Here is a 17,366-nt window from a genome sequence, read left to right on the forward strand (position 1 = left end):
CAAGAACGTCTGATTAAGTTTCTACAACTGTGCCAATTTAGACATTTCAGAAATATTTATTACTTTTGCATGTGATTAATTCACTTGCTCTGCAGGGTCTCCAACTCAAGTCATGGTGAGTTGCATGCAGACGTTTCTGCTCCGGAATCCATTCATGGAAAAGTAACCAGATACACACTGGTTTTTAAGTAAATGGTACACATTGTCAGGCTGAGGGAACCAATCATTTTCAGCCATGAAAAAAGGAGATCAGGAGACTTGTTTTCAAAATCCTCAAAGGCACAGCGAAAGTCATCCCCAAGGGAGTTCTTCAGAATAAACAGTGAAACACAAAGGAGAGAACAAAAGTGGAAACTACAGTATATAGAAGTGTATTTAAAAGACAGAAATCTGCCTGCTAGCATAACTAAACGATAAAGTTTTATCCCAGGCTAGATGTATCTTTTGCGGCGGAGTGGTGGCTCTGTGGTTAGGGATCTGCGCCTGTGGCTGGAAAGTTGCCGGTTCAAATCTCATGGCTGGCAGAGGAATCCTACTCCGTTGGGCCCCTGAGTAAGGCCCTTAACCCCAGCTGCTCCAGGGGAGCCGTATAAATGGCTGACCCTGCGCTCCGACCCCAAGCTTCTCTCTCCCCGTCTGTGTGCCTGTGTGTCTCATGGAAAGCAAGCTGGGGTATGCGAAAAGACAAATTCCTAATGCAAGAAATTGTGTATGGCCAATAAAGTGATCTTGTCTTTAGGTGACATGATGCCTCTCAGATTTCAGTCTATATATATTGAGCTAACTTTACATTAGACCAAATGACACTTCATCACAATAATAACAATGACTTCAAAAAGTATGGAAGTAGTTTGGAGGATACAGGGCTGTTTATTGTTTTCAGAAAGCAGACTCTTTTATACAAAAAGAACCAAACCACTCCAGTTCGATATTTCTGAGAGTCATCCTCTAAATATTCTGAGTTTAGTTTGCTTGTTTCTAAAATATACTTGTATGCATAGAGTTAAGGTAAAATACAGCTAGAATTTATATTGTAGTTATTCAGTAATTATATGGTGTAAATTAGAGTTCGTGTAAATTAAAATAACTTTTTAGTAATGTATATAATGGATAAAAGGTTACCTTATTGACAATACAATTCTAAGCAAAACAAATATTTTGCTTTTCAACAAAGAGAAGTCACAATGTTGTCAAACAAGTAAGCAGGCTCAGTGATGAAGGGAAATTGACCGCTTTAAAAGAAGTAGCAAACCTCACTGTTGCCCCAACTTACTTTCTGAGGATGTTATACAGTATGTATTTTCTAAAAAACATTACTTGGCAACAATAGGACTTCATTTCCATGGTCTTTCGCTTCTCCTGCTGAAACTTTTCTTTAAAATTGTTTCAAGTTTAAAATTACCTTAGTGTGTGCACCTCAGGGTGACCCAGACGGCCCAAAACGGAACTGTTCAAGACTGAATTGCAATATTCCGTAACCATCTGATGGGCATATAGAGGCATATAGAGACAGGTGTGCAGTATACTGTATGTGTGAGCTGGGAAGAAAAAAAAACCTATAATCTGCAAATTTAAACATGAACAGATGGATGGACAGAGAGCCCCTGGCAAGAAAGAAGCAAGGGGTTTTAATTCACTAGCTTTCTTAAGATCATGACAGCATGATGGGACAGGTCATGGGACATAACCAGTGGTCATGCATTGATCACATCTTAAGTATTTCAGCTGCTTATGCAGATGTTGTCAGAGACAATGCAGCCTTGTTTGAATGGTACAAGCAAGGCTCGGATCGAACTGCAATCGTGGGCTCTATTAAAAAAAGGCGCAAAACGGAGTTTGTGTCTGATACACACCCAATTATCCGCTTAAATGCGTTTTGCATCTGTTTTTGTTTAAGCTGACTGAAGTTGATCTCTGAAATTAAGACAACGAAGGATCCTTCCAATGGAAATGCGGGTTTTAAATTAGAAACCAAACGCATGTGGGGAGCAAAAACCGACGGAGGCTTTTCAAAAAAAGCAATTTGGCCTTCGGATTTTATATCGCACAGTACAGCAGAACTGCTCCCCTCTGATACCAAAAAAAAACAAACAAACTGGAACTGTCAATTATTTCTGAAAAATAATAAGCTTGAGAAAATGACTCCAGTTTTAATAAAGACTGCAAAAGACAAGGAGCAAGTAAGTCAGCTTTTAAAACAGCAATAAACAAGTCCCATGAATTATTAAACCTGGATACTATTAATGCAACCACAGAGGTCAAAGAGACTGTCGATAACGTGACGAGAGAAAAACAAATACTTCCAAGATCCTTCCTTCCTGATGGTAAGTCTTTTTTGCACACAGCTTAACTAATTAATATGTACACAGCAAACTTCTGTGGGAGCCCGGCTGCAGGCCAATAATATCTATTATTCACATCGTTTAAGGACTTTCCCTTTCATTTATAGACCATACCCATTCTGCAGCAGAGATGCACACTCTCAATGAGAGTATTATTAGCATTCGCAACAGTCTGGTGAAAATGCTGCTCAACTTCCTGTTCATCTGGCAATCCAGGAAGCTACGAGGGGGTCTCAGTAATAATGTCGGCCCATGGCTTTCCTCAGCATCACCCTCATAAATATGCAAATTCCCCTGCAGGCTGCACAAGCTCTCCTGGCCCCCCGATGCCTCCCTTTAACATGAAACCCCATGACCCTCGGCCTCATCACATCGCCCACCATAAGTCCACAACCGTGCGCATCTTTACAGAGAGTCGAAGACGGCGAAAATCTCAACATGGTCGTGTTCACCCAAAGAGGTTTTTTTTTAGAATGTGTTGGAAAAGGCTGGAGGCTTTCAAAAAGGTTAAACCCACCCCTTACAAAAAATGCCCTGAAAAGAACTTTCCTGAAAACATTGTGCAACGTTCACCGATATTAGCAAGAAGTCTGGAAGTTACAGAGTAGAACCCAAAAAACAAATCTATATGGTTCGGCATTTCGCCTGAGGAGAAGGACTTCCACATACCTTGGCAAAGAGTTCTCGTCTTCCAAAACATAAGGGGATACAAACAAAAAATTTAACAGCGGAAGGGGAGAGATTCTCTTGAAGGGCAGAGGCTGTTGCTGGGGAGGCTATGACGATGGATACAGAAAAAAGGAAAGGAAAAAAAAACACGACAACACAAAAGAACAACCTGTTAATACTAAGAGAGATGGCTGGACCGCAGCTGAAGGAAGCCACACCACAGTGCACAGGAAAATTTCAAGAGCCAATACAAGCCTTTCGCATGGATTTGATCAAAAACATAAAAGAAATGCTGATGTACGGCTTTAGGTGTACTTATTTGTACATCAAGTTGCTGTTCATTGGCAGTACAGCAGGAGGGAGTGTGTGGAATGAGCCCACAGTGGCTTTGAGTGCCAGCTACTGTGACACGCTGGGAGAGCGAGCGAGCGAGCAACAGAGAGAGAGAAAAAGAGAGAGAGAGAAACTGCAGCAGATCTGGATCAGATAGCAAAGACAGAGAGAAGGGGAAAGAGGGGAAAGCCAAATGTTTTCTTTAAAAAAGGAGAAAAACGCTCAAAAAGGCTTCAAACTACAACACGAGCACACATCTTTACTGAGCTCCAAGGCAGGAGTTAAGGGCTAAAGAGCACCCATGTGGTTTTCATGCTGGGAAATTGTTACTTAGCCACCTGTTCCAAGCCAGAGGTACTGGTACTGCTGGTGGGGGCGACTTTTTTTCTTCGATTATTATTTTTGGAAAGCAAAAGAACAAATGAGCCAAGAGGAGTAGGAGAACCGTTGGAGAGCGACAGCGTCTGGAGAGCTCGTCCGGGCACGCACCGGGCGAGAAGCCGCAAGGCGAGGATTGATGGAGATGAAGAAGTTTAAGGGGGTTGTAAGCTTTTGCCTCAGACGGCTGGAATGGCTTTGCCCGTAGCTGTCTGAAAAGTGAGGAGCCCGAAAGCCGCGTGGAAAATGTTCAGGTTTGGCTAGCGGGGAAGAAGGGGATAACAGAAATAAATCCGTGAGTGCGAGACCGAGGAGAGACTCGCAGGTAAGCAGGAGTTACAAACTTTGCATGTAGTTCTGGCTGGGCAGGTGCTGTCTGTTTCATCCAATCTTGCTTGTTTGGGAAAAGCGGCCAGGTTCAGCAAACACCTTGCACATTTTCTTACTCCTGTGATTTGCATTCGTACAGTTCCTTTTGTATTGTTCAAAGTACACTGGTTACAGCTACGCTTGGCACAAATGTCAGCTGTGTGGTGCTGATACTGGCATCCTAGCAACTACTGCATAATTGCAAAGCACCAAAGTAAATGCTGCCTACAAATAAAACACTACCTGCAGCTTAACAGCTTAAGAGGAATCTGAAAGGAAACATCTGCAAGCTGAAAGGACTTTAACAACAGCGTTTTTTTTATATTGTCTTTTCTCATCACCCTCAATAAGCTTCTCCTGTTACTATTTACTACCTCCGTCATTACTCTGGATTCCAATTTTATGCAGGGGTACCTGTTAGTGGCCTGTGATCATAAAATGAATAATTAATACAGAAAAAATGAGGCTGTCTGGGCAACTACGGTGTGAAAAATTGCAGGTAATTTCTTTTTTTATTTTCGGTATACCAGTAATTTAGCACGAAGGCCCTTTTTAAGCCGGATGGTGATGAGAATATCATTACCTTTTTTTATTCTGAGGAATTTATTTGTAGGGATTTTCATTTTCCACCAAATTAAACGGTGTCAAATTAATGTAAATGTTCATCTGCGCACCGAAAAATGTGACCGTGAAGAAAAACTTGACTGGACAATGGGTAATCCTCTCTATTCCTTTAAATTTTGTTTAAGAAAACCGTTTCTGCATAACCTCAGGCAGTGGTGCCGATATCACCCCAAGCACACCTGCTCCTGTTAAAAAAAAAAAGAGTTGAAGTCTGCTTTCAAAAATAAATAGCAGGTAATAAGAAGGGTAGGCACAGTGTGGAAAATGTATTTTCAATGCTTACAGTGCAAAGCCTTCTTGTTTCTGTAACTTAAAATTAAACCAGTTGGGTTGCATACTGCACATTGCGACAGACCTAATGTGGCTATATATGGGGAAAACATTTTGTATTGCTTCTTAAAATTCAGTTTGGAATTGAAACAACTGGATGAAAGATTTAAAAAAAATGCTTTTGAGTGTGGGGATTTAATAATCTTGACTTAAAGATTTGTGAATTTAGTTGGATTTGAAATAGAACTTGGACGACAGCAACAGGTTACCTGAAAAAGGCAAATTTCTCCCTTCAGCTGTTACTTCATAAAATGTCAAATATCATACTGTAGAAGCATTTAAAGGAATTTTTCCATGTGAATTTACCTTTTTTTCTTTCTCTGTTGTTACTTATGATTAGACCTTTGTCACTTAAGACAGTCAGAACGGAAACTTTATTTTCTTATTCTTAACATCCCTTTCAGTCATTTTTTAAAATATTGAGAGTGAGTGTTTTAGACTGCCGTGCACGTGTATTTGCGCCTCGAAACTGAAAGATGAGTGAACTTTGAACATTTTAAGAGGGCAGGGCTATGGCTGAGAAAATAAATCCGAGAAGACGAAGACAAAGGCCGATGCGCTTGAGAATCTTGAGCCAAACGAATACCCTGCCTACCACCGGTGCTTGTGTGAACACTGCATGTCAGTCAGTCAATCGAGAGCCCCAGAAAAACAAGCTTGGGATACAGGCAGGAAGGTGTGAAATGAGTAAAAGGCCGAGATGATTTCTAGCAGGGTGAAGAAAAAAAACAACCCTACCTAACCATGTTGAGCTGTAACAGATCCAGCTTGTCATTTTAGACAAATGAGACCATGTTTATTCTGCTCCCCGCACAATGAGAACAAACCCCTTCAGAATAAGGCTGCCGGGAGAAGAGTTTCTTAGGCCAGGATCGCTGGAAATGACTAGAAACCTCCGGATGTTCCCCAGCTCTAGTTGGTACGGTACCAAACCACTCTTTTGGTGTGCTTTATCCCAGGGAGACCCTCTAGTGGATCAAATCTTTATTTACCGCATAGATAAAGAGCGGGCTCCACGTACAGTACAAACACTGTCTGGACACGCTCAGTCTGCCAGTCCATCCTGGTAACTAGCAAACAATTTAGCTCATACTGCCTAAATGCATTACATTTTTATTATACAAGTTCTTCAGCACACTCAATCTTAGATTAACACAATTAAGTATATAAAAAGGTTGAAATATATTCTTTTTGTTGTGAGTGTTTAGTAATATGCGGGGTATGCCGGGTTTGTATACCGTATTATACAGTATATATATATGAAAAAGAGATTAAAAACTTAGTATCGTTCAGCGATACTATTGCGTGGAGCAGTGTCAGTAAAATAGACGACATGTCCTTTAATCTGCCTCATACGGTACGTGAATAATTCCTTAATTCAGATCCGGAAACAGAAATGAGCAATTAGGATTTTTCTTATAGATAAGGAACAGTTTAGCTTATACTGTATGAAAATCCTGTATATACCGTACACAAAATTAAGAGTGTACTGTGAACTCCAAGCAATTAGTGAAAAGCTCATGCAATTATAATTGCTCCTCCTTCACCCTCACAGACATCAAATAATTTACCTCTGGGAACACTTAACTAATACTATGATTATTGCTTTTTTCACCCAAAATGCACTTACAAAAAAGTGCAAAACGAAACCTTTCCTTTCATCTATCGATCGTTCTCTTTATCTTTAATGAAATATTTTTAATACAACAATCTGTCATGAAGAAATGGATGCAGGCATTCTAAATATGGGGAAAAAAGTGTTAATTAAAAAAGTAACACCTAAACAAAAGGCAAAAGATGTTTCAGAAATGAGCACTGTTTGACAGAATGCTTTCTTCTTTTCCTGTTTTTACAAATCCTTTCTGGGACAGAAAGAACAAAAGCCCAGTTTGAAGCTGTGAACAAACACAGCAGCTGCTAGTCTTATTACAGCACCTGCTGAGCTGATACTCATGTGATATCGGAGCGATACCAATGCGATGCCAATGAGACCAGAGCAAGGGCTCCACAAAACAAGAACTGGGCGGAAATGTCTTGAGTGATATTATGGTGACTGAGCTAAAAAAAAAAAAAAAAAAACACTTCAGTGAAATTCAGTAGTACTATCTATACCGCACTATGAGGGGGGGAAAAAGCATTTCTTTTAAACAATCTTAAGTTTTTATGGGCAAAAATGTTAGCAAGTGTCAGTATATTTAAAATCAACAAATTGATTGGGTGGGGTGTTATATGGGGTATTACTCTGGCAATAGGGATGACGTCAGTTCTCTAACTGTGCTGCCTCAAGTGGGCATTACAAAATGTCACTTTCGTTTTTCATATTAAGCATTATAGAAGTATTTTGTATCTATTTTTCAGTAATAAACTTGTATACGAAAACCCAATATTATCCTCACAAGATATAGCTTGTTGAAGCAGAGACTTCAACAGTACTATATTTACACAGTATAATACCAGATTCATATTCTATTACAGAATTCTATTTGTACACCTCCAAAACACCATCTGAATCTGTTTAGCCTGCCTTCTAAGTGCCTGTGTGTGGGTGTGAGACCTGAAGCATGAGCATGTGGGATTCAAGCATTCACAGATACTTATATATTATATTGTGGGAGAAAACTATTTTTAACTTACCATTTCAACATGGGTCCAGCCTTTCACTTATACCTACACAGCACTTGCTGTACTAAGCCAGAGTACTGGGATGGAAGCCTCTAAGGGACACTAGGTTCCTGATGCAAGTTGAGGTGGTAGTGGTCGACCAGTAGGTGGTGCTCTTTCCTCTGGCTCCACATTTCCACAGGATGGTGACTGTACTGTCGCTGTTGGCATTATTCGGAAGAGACATTAAACCAGGGTTGCGGCTTTTAAAGACCCCACGAACAGTAAGTGTAGGAGTGTTAGCCCCAGTATGAAGTATGGAGCTGGCAAGTGTCACTTACAGTAAATGGGCACTGTGCTTTAATGGTGAATGAAGGCATTTCATTGGAAAGCACTGTATGAATGCAATGAATTACTAATCTAGTGGACATTTTGATGAAGATAAGTAGTATTACCCCCAACCAAGAAAGAAAAACCTTCAACAAAAGTCTCACCTCAGAGATTAGGTCCCTCTCAGGGCAGACTACCAAATTGTTATGCCCCTGTGGTCTGCCATATTAGAATGAGCTGTTTTGTCACACATTTGTACCAAATCGGCCTGCTTAGACTGCAACAGAGAAAAACGCCTGGCTAAAGGGAGACAGTTCGTGCTTCAGAAGGGAGTACACAAATCAGAGGAAAAACAAAGTTCTATTGTTTTTTTTTTATTTTGGAGGTGGATGAGCTCTATATCGTAATATGCCAGAGCTCTTTTAAACAGCTCTTTTCAAAAAACAGTCAAATGAGCAGCAGATTTAAAAATTAATCTGCATTTAGCTAGCAAAGCACACATTGGTTTAGCAAAAATCGCCCAAAAGTTGCAGGACTTTTAAATCATAGACTACAATTTCACAATTGGGCATGTTTTCCAACGTGAGCAAGAAAGATGGTTAAGTCATATGAAAATGATTTTATTATGGTCGACCAGATGAGACTCCTGAATTCAGGCACACCTGCAGATGAGCATGAAAAACAGATTTGAATTGGAAGCAGGGATAAAAAAAAAGCTGGAGACGATTAGTATAAACAGAAGATAAAAATGTTTTGTTGACAAAACAGTTATCACAAATCCACTATTTTAGGAAGGCCGGGGAGGAAATGAATTGCAAAATTAGACGATATTTCATAAACCACCTGAGAGTTGAGCTAGTTCACAGCCAAATGTCTCAAACAACGTTTGTGAAGTGTGAGGAAATAAAAACACGCAAGGATGTTTCAATATCCATCTATCACAAGCAGATGAGAAAGGCATGAATAATTGTGCTAATTCGAGAGCACTGTGCACAAAAAAAGTGCCTGAGCAGACAATAGTGACTAAATTGTTAAAAAAGGAGGGCGAGCATGAGGCTGTAAAATGCTTATAAAGTAAAAGAAGGAAAAATGGTTCTGGTACAAGAGTAAAGCCCATTTCATTCTGTATGACTGGGTGAAGGGGAATAAATCCATCTTACAGATGCTACAAGGTCTGAGAGGCAGACAATTTGGAACAAATTTATTTTATTTATTTATAGATAATGTTATTTCAGACAGAAAGCCACTCTCACCTTAAGGGCACTGTATGTGGTTGAGATACAAGCACACCCTCTGGTGAAAAGCTATTTGCAAAACCTAGGACATCTGTCAACTCTGCGCACTGACCGTCATGTGATTGCTAATCGCTCAACAGAAGCTGTGCAGATTTAGGGCCTGCATCGAGCAGATGAAACGTTATCACCTGGAAGGAGGTGCATTCCTTCAGCATGTAAGCATCCATGGTGAAAAATAGATCCACTAACTCCAACCCAGATCTTGCCTTTCAAATATGCTGCAGTGCTGCCTGTTGTCTAAAGGTCAAGACAATGAGTTCAGCATACACCTCTAGAAAATCTCCCATATTTCCCAAAATGTCTTTGGGAAGGTGTGGTACACCTGAAGCTGTACTCGTGAAAAGCTCTCGTTCACCCTCTGTGTGAAATGATTGCATTTTCTGCTTTCCTTGTGGAAGATTTAAGCTTCCCATGTGTGCCATTTACTGACAGGCATAATGAGCCAGTTCAGAGCTCCTGCTGTAGTGGCTCTGAACAGCATTTAACTGATGGGGTTTTTTCCATCAGAGATGCCCGTTTTCTCCTTCTTTCCTGGCCCATTTGATTGCAAGTGAATGATCAGACATTTCACGTGCCTCGTGTCTGAACTGTAGATCTGTAGCCCTGAATCTATTTACCTGGGTTGTCACAATCTGGATTAAAAATAATACACCTGATATTTCTGCGAAGACCTTATTGCTTTGCTCAGAGATTTATCTGACTGTATCTCAAGAGCCGCATGAGGAGAGCTCCACATTGGTTGGTAATCGCAGACTCATAAGTTCCGACCTTTGCTTTTTCATCATCTTGCATTTTTGTTTTATGTACAAATATAGAGGCAGCATCCTAAACTATTCTTTTTTTTTTGTTACATCCTGTTGCTGTTAGTCTTTGATAAATGTGGAAGCAAATGCAATGGGAAACAAAATTGTATTTTTTTCCCCTCAAAAGAACAACAGCAAACGCTCACTGCATTGTATTCGTGTCCGAACCTTATTCGTTGGGAGTTTTTAAGGGGAGAGAGCTGTTAACAGTGTGAGCTACAAATTTAAAACTGGCAGATTCCTGGATAGGGTTAACACACGAAATCACATTGGAACAAGATCTGAAACAGGTTATTTAAGGTTCTCACAGAATCAAACATCGGTAATACCCTGTGCAAATCCCATCAAATATTTGTTTTACAAAGTCAGATCCGAAGTAAATGGGGCTGCAGACATTTTCACACAAATGTCCTATCTAAGCCAGTCTGCAGGATTGGTCTTGGAAGGGGGATCCCAGTGCTTTTTTGGAATTGTCTGTGTAATGCACCTCTGTTTTGAGCTCTGAAAAATGGCAGTGAGCTTTCGGCTTCTTACACAACTTGGTAGATCTTCAGCACAAATACAGGTTGCACTACTGAGATCAGCATTCCTGACCGAAACTCAATTTGGAGGTCTAAACCCAGGCAGCATGGTGGAGACGTGATCAGCATTGATAAGGATCAATTCCAGACACAGGGTGCATGGAGCTTGGATGTTCTCCCTGCATTGGCATGGGCTTCCTCTGGGTGCTCCAGTTTGCTCCCACAGTCCAAAGACATAGTGGTAGGTTCATTGGCCCTGGTGTGAGTGTCTGTGTCTGTTTCTGTATCTGCCCTGTGATGGACTGATGTCTTGTGTAGAGTCTACCCAGCCTTGCTAGATAAACACTTTTCTCCCCTGTTACCCTGAATTGGAAAAAGCAGTTAAAGAATGGATGGAAGTCTCATTTCATTATAGCTTTGTTAAAGTTTTAAAAAGAAGAGGCACATTAAATTACTTATAATATTGACTCATAATAATGAAAAAAAAATATTAGAATAAAACTATTTAAAAAAATATTTGTGCAGTGTAAAAATCTAAAAAAGGAGCATACCTTTTTAAAGTGTAATTTTCAATATTGTAACAATGATACAGATCTAAATGTCTTGCAAATACACTAAAGATGGACTATGAATTATTCCATTTACAATAAAAGTACATTACTACTTTAGAATATTCTGAAAGTTCCCTCTGAATAAACCTTCTCCTTAAAGCATCACAGCCAATGAATGCCTAACATGTTTCGAATTCAAAAGATCTCCCAAGAGCTTTTAAAATTTCTCTACCAGTGTTTGCAATATTGTACCAGACTGGGGTTCCCAGTTGATGTTCCTACAGAAATTGAGCCCATAAAACAGCTTAATACAAGTATTAAATAGCCAAACTTCCTAAAAAGCCTGATTTCGAGTTTTTTTCTTGCCATGGAAACACTTAACTGATGTAAATCATCCACACAACAGGATCTTGCAATGTGCATCTTTAAAAAATACAGCTTAAGTGTTACCTTTTCTTACTCTGTTCACCACATTTAGTTTCATTTTAATAGAAGGGTTTTTTTTTTTTGTTTCAGTTGTCTGGTAGGCTTCGTACTGTTCATCTGGAACATTCGAGTCGCATCACATGGAAATAAGGGGCAGGTCCTTCATGTGCTATAGCCACACACAGATACACTGTGTTATTAACAGTTAAAACTGAGTGTAACAGTGTTAGATCACATAACTGAAGAGCACTGTACAAGAGGGTTCTAAATCCTCTTTCTGAAATAGATGGATAATTGCAGAACAGTCTCCAAAGTGTTCGTCTTGCTCATTTTGATTTGATGGAATGGTTCAAGGCCAGGGATGTTCCATCCTGGTCCTGCGGTCTGCAGGATTTCTTGGTCTCTTTAAAGGAGCTGCACAGCTGGGGGGAGTTGGTTTAACTGCTCTCATTAAGCCAGCGATGACGTGATTCAGGAGCAGAGCTGCAGAGCGAGCCCCACAGAAAGAGAACTGGAAACCCCTCTTCTAGGCAAAGAAGCTGCAAAGCCAACAGGACAGACTTCTCTCTAATAATCCCTGTCAGCTAACGAATCAGCAAGACCGCAAATCTTCTTGCCAATCTTCAAAGCAATCTGGGAGGCCCATTATATTGCATTGGAGTTGATGCGATGGTCACCCAACCAACAGCGTTTTTATTACTTTTATTGCGACTTTTGTGTCACTGGAACGTGATTTATTGCTCAGGCAATTAGGGGAAAACAAACAAGCCTGACCTCAAACAATTTATGAAGCAACAATAGAGATTATTAAAAATCCACTTATCATCTCACTTTTTAGTGCTTTCCTTTCGATAGTGAGGAACTATTGGGGACATCATGCTAAATCATGTTGTGCTACAGGACTATCTCAGTTTACCGCCAGGGTGAACAGCTTCTCAATAAATCAGGATCAAAAACAAAACTGTAGATTCAGCTGCTAACAGTATCACAAATAAGACTCCCATTGCAAATAACTTTTTCAGTATTGATAAACTACAGGTTTATGTTGAAGAAGTTGCTGAATAATCCAGGTTTGTTCATTTATTTTGAGATAATTTACAGAAATGTAAAAGTTAAAAATGAAGCAAGTCACCAGATATCTCTGGTATCTTATATTATCAGTACAAATTTAAAATCTCCAGTGACTCACAGTGCTACATAATTGGAAAGTTACTTTCTCAAAGATTTATTTTTGATTTCTTGACTGGTCACACCATGAGAAAAATATCTAAAAGGTCTTTCTTAACAGTTACATGAAAGACACCTCTCACTAGCAAACACAAATCATTATATCTCCTTAAGATATAAATATAAGATATTTTACCTACCTGCCACCACATGCTGTACAATTAGGTCACTGTTAGAAATGTACTTGTGAACCAAGTAGCATCAAATACAACCACATGGGCCAAGATTAGGTGACATCAGGAGCGAAGCTATTCAGTTTTTACTCCTATTCTGTAACATAGATGTCTACTTGTCATTTCATACACCTCATATGGACCACACCGTTTCCAATACAAATGAACACCAACATTTATATCAGTAATGTAATGAAAATACCCATAGTTTCCAAAGAACTTTCATATCCATGTTGCAAACACCAGCCTTTTGAACTGCCATTTGAACAAGCACAAGACCAAGCTAAATGACAATGGCAGGCTGGAGTAATCTCCAGTTTGGGCTTGTTGTTTTGTTATAGTGCTGCTCCATTCACTATCACAGTGTTCAGTTATTTACTAACCACGTACAAATGCCCACAGGAGCTGTAGCAAGCGCGCGCCGATGTGTGATTTAGCAATTGAATAAACTAAAGCATGCTTCAGCAGATTAAAGCACCGGTTTTTCTGTCCGTTGTTTGCAACTCTATACTGTAGATAATTATCAGGCTCACCACTGCAATGAAGGTGACTGAGCACAGCCTTGAGGACTGTGCTACTTATTCACAGTTACTGCCAAATTGCCCAAGTCCCTTCTCTGATTTGCTACTTTGTCTCCATTTAGTGCTTTTACACTCCTTTCTGACACTGAATTATCAGGGGTTGGGTTCGCTGCCACAGTAATAGTCATCGGCTGCTTAAACGGAAAGAAATCAAAGCTCTCCTGTCCTTTCTGCTGCACAAGAGATCAGTGTTCAATCCTAAAAAACAGAGCTACGGAATGGCTGCTATTAGGAACAGTTGGTAAAACAGGCCAAGATGAAAATTGTGTTTAAAACGCATTCAGTTCTGAGTAATGGCAACCACATCCTTCTTCATTAAATCAGACACAGATTGACCCTATGACTCTGTGTCTCTGTCCACATAAAACTGCTAATTGAGTCAGGTAGGGTACCACTCACAGGCACTGAATTCAGCTCGTAATGACAATGCACTGGCACTTCAAAACAAAGCACGGTCTGCTCAGTACAAGGAAAAACCAAAGCATAGCATGCTTTACAAAATTGCAATCTTCTTTTTTCCCCTCTTTTAAAACTGACAGACGCAAGGCTGTAGTTTTCATTCAGTTTCCCATAGAAACAGTTTGCACTCTGCAAAAATTATTCTTACCATCCTATTAGTAGGATTTAGGTATTGGAGCCCTGCACACTTAACATGCAGAATGGTCACTGAGCTCAGGTGTGTGGTTTGTAAAGCAATTGCACAGCTGTTGCAAGGGCAACACAGCACCCACTCTGAATATTCAATTCTCTCCCTCCTTTGGAATTCTGGCAAGTCGGCGTATCGTCACTTCTGCGTCAAGTTTTTAACAAGTTTATTACAAGCTATTTTTCTACAGATTAATTGCACCGTCTGCAAACAGAGCCAGCCCACAGAACTTGGGGGGGGAGAATTAATTTCTGTTGGTACAGCACTGTTAGTCTTAAATTTGTAGCTGCATTTTCCAGCTGCTCTTGTACATTTACTGCAGGCTGTGGCACTTGTACATCCAGAAAGAGGACCTCGATGAAGTAAACATCAATGTTCAGAGAGAGCCGTCTGTAACTCACTTAGAATGTTAAACGTTGCATTAACATTTCCAAAGCACAGGATACAGTATTGTTTTATACCTATGGGTGGTACACTGGTAAGCACTGCTGGCTCCCAGCACTGGGGCCCTGTGTTCAACACCAGACCTGGGATGCTATTACCACCAGCAGCCATATTATCCTGCATCTCCCAGCTGGCAGCCCACTGAACCTCAGCAGGTGTGAGCCTGCTCAGTACCTGGATGGGAGACCTCCTGGGAATAACTACGATTGCTGTTGGAAGAGGTGTTAGTGGGGCCAGCAGGGGGCGCTCACCCTGCAGCCTGTGTGGGTCCTAATGCCCCAGTTTAGTGCTGGGGACACTATACTGTAAAAAGACGCCGTCCTTCGGATGAGACGTAAAGCCAAGGTCCTGACGTTCTGTGGTCATTAAAAATTCCAGGGCGTCTCTCGAAAAGAGTAGTAGAAACCCCGGCATCCTGGCCAAATTTCCCATTGGCCTTTACCAATTATGGCCTCCTAATAATCCTTGTCTATTAGCTGGCTTCATCACTCTGTTCTCCTCCCCACTGAGAGCTGATGTGTGGGGAGCGTTCTGGCGCACTGTGGCTGCTGCACACTGGTGGTGGTGGAGGGGAGTCCCCATTACCTGCAAAGCTCTTTGAGTGGAGTGTCCAGAAAAGTGCTATACAGTATAAGCGTAAGCAATTCTTATTATTATTACTATCCACATGGAGTTTGAGTGTTCTCCTTGTGTTTGTGTGAGTTTTTCCATGTGCTCTGGTTTCCTCCCACAGTTGAAAGACATAGGGGGAGGTTAACTGGCTTCTGGGAATGTTGAGAGAGTGTGAATCTGTTTCTATGCGTGTCCTGTGATGGACTGGGTACCATCCAGGGTGCTCCCTGCCTTGAATCTCTCGCTTGCTGTGATAGGCTCCAGGCATCCTCCATGACCCTGAATTGAATGAATTGGTTAGAAAATGAATGGATGCACTGTGCCCAAAGTATAATAAAGTACAGTGTTACGTATACACAAAATAAAAAGATTGGTTCTCCAAGATGTGTTCTTTGAAGGAATGAGAAATTATTGTTTTTCTTATTCCTAAGACAAACTTAATATGTAAGCTTACATTCCTGTATGGAGCTATATACCTGCCAAAATGATCCCCTACCAACCCAACACTGATCAGGACTGTGAAAAAAGAGTTATTTCCACATCTGGTTCTGTCAATACCTTAGTATCCTTCCACAAACACAATTCCTCTATTTTTAATGTGCTGTCAAATCATAACCCTATAATATGCTTGTCAAAACCAGGTTAGTCTTTTAGTGACAAAGCAACACAAACTAATTTGATTGATGATTAATAATTTCTAAATTCTTCTCTGTATAACGGGCAAAAGCAATAAAATATTTTTTCATATTTAGCAAAAGATGTGTGTAGATTCTCTCAGCTGGATCTGCAGGAGAACTGACAGGCGAATGAGCAAATACTAACTTAACAGAGAACTGCAGGCCACCTCTATTCAAGTCTCTTTATTTGACTTTAAGTCTGATGTACTGTCAAGCTGCATGCAAAACACACTAGAGCACAAACTGTGAATGTAAAAGCATTGATAAAAAAAAATCTGTGAAGACAGCTAGTCAGTTCCAATGAGGAATTTAAGAAAGAATTTATCAGAACATAGAAACTGAATGGGTTTTAATCTACAAAGCGGAGAATGCATTTTGCAAATGCAGACAAATTAGGAACACTGTTAAGTCATCCGAATAAAGGACAGCAAAAGAAACGTGTGGGTGAGATGGTGATGCAGTGGTTAGCCCTGGGTTCCACTGCGGCTCTGGGGGTCTGTCTGTGTGGAGTCAGTATGTTCCCTCCATGTTCACGTGGGTTTCCCCTGGGTGCTCCAGTTTCCTCCCACAGTCCAAAGACATACTAATAGGTTAATTGGTTTTTGAAAGAGCTGGCCCTGGTGTGAGTGTGTGTCTCTCCTGCAATGGACTGGCCACCTGTCCAGGGTGTACTCCCCGGCTCCCCCACCACACTGAACTGGAATTAGTGGTCGGGAAAAAGATGGATTGAAACGACACTTGTTACTTAATTTGAGTTCTACTACAACATCACACGCTGGGCTGCTAATTGGAATCTCTTAAACAGCGGAAGGAGACGCCGAAGAAATCTCTCATTCCACACTTGAAGACAGATTAAGTTGCTTCAAACAGAACAAGAAAAATGTGAAGTTAAAAACACCTGGTAGTGTATGTAATGAGCTGGCACAGGGTTAACTTCATTTGACTTAACATTGTGGTCGGTTTTTAACTTGACATTCATTTTTCAAACTAGTGAAAACTGTTGGCCACGTCGTTTCTGTCCTGATAGCACTAAACATAAAAGCCAAGACACTTGTTAGTTGTTTCAAGTACAATGATTGCCCCAAATTAAAAGACTACTGCATTTCATGGTAAAAAAAAAACGTTTTGAAGCCCTACAGCTGTCTTGTAGTAACATTCCTTTTTATGTGGTAATAGGTAGTAATAAATAAAAAGAATCAAAAGGCTATACTCTCAAAACTGAAATGGGAAATTTGGGCAAGATTTCAGGGCTGAATGACTTCCTCTCATTTGTAACTTTTCTTATCTTCCTGTAGTACCTTTGAAAATATACAGTATATAGAATATATACATATAATACGCACTGAATATTTTTCACAGTAAGCTTGGCTATTTCTGGTATTATTGCTTGACAAAATGTATTGTTCACTACTTACTCTATCCATTTAGATCTGT

The 17,366-nt window shown here is 40.3% G+C and overlaps 1 protein-coding gene across 1 annotated transcript in view; it reads left to right on the forward strand.

Moving 5' to 3' along the window:
• Positions 1-2,932: 2,932 nt before the first annotated feature.
• kcnj12a (potassium inwardly rectifying channel subfamily J member 12a) overlaps positions 2,933-17,366 on the forward strand; it is a 35,522-nt gene continuing 21,088 nt past the window's right edge. The window contains exon 1 of the mRNA XM_015359903.2: positions 2,933-4,047. The gene's annotated coding sequence lies outside the window, so the exon portion shown is untranslated. The remainder of the gene's footprint in view (positions 4,048-17,366) is intronic.

This window comes from Lepisosteus oculatus, chromosome 19 (assembly GCF_040954835.1).
Source record: "Lepisosteus oculatus isolate fLepOcu1 chromosome 19, fLepOcu1.hap2, whole genome shotgun sequence".
In the NCBI taxonomy this organism is placed as follows: Eukaryota; Metazoa; Chordata; class Actinopteri; order Semionotiformes; family Lepisosteidae; genus Lepisosteus; species Lepisosteus oculatus.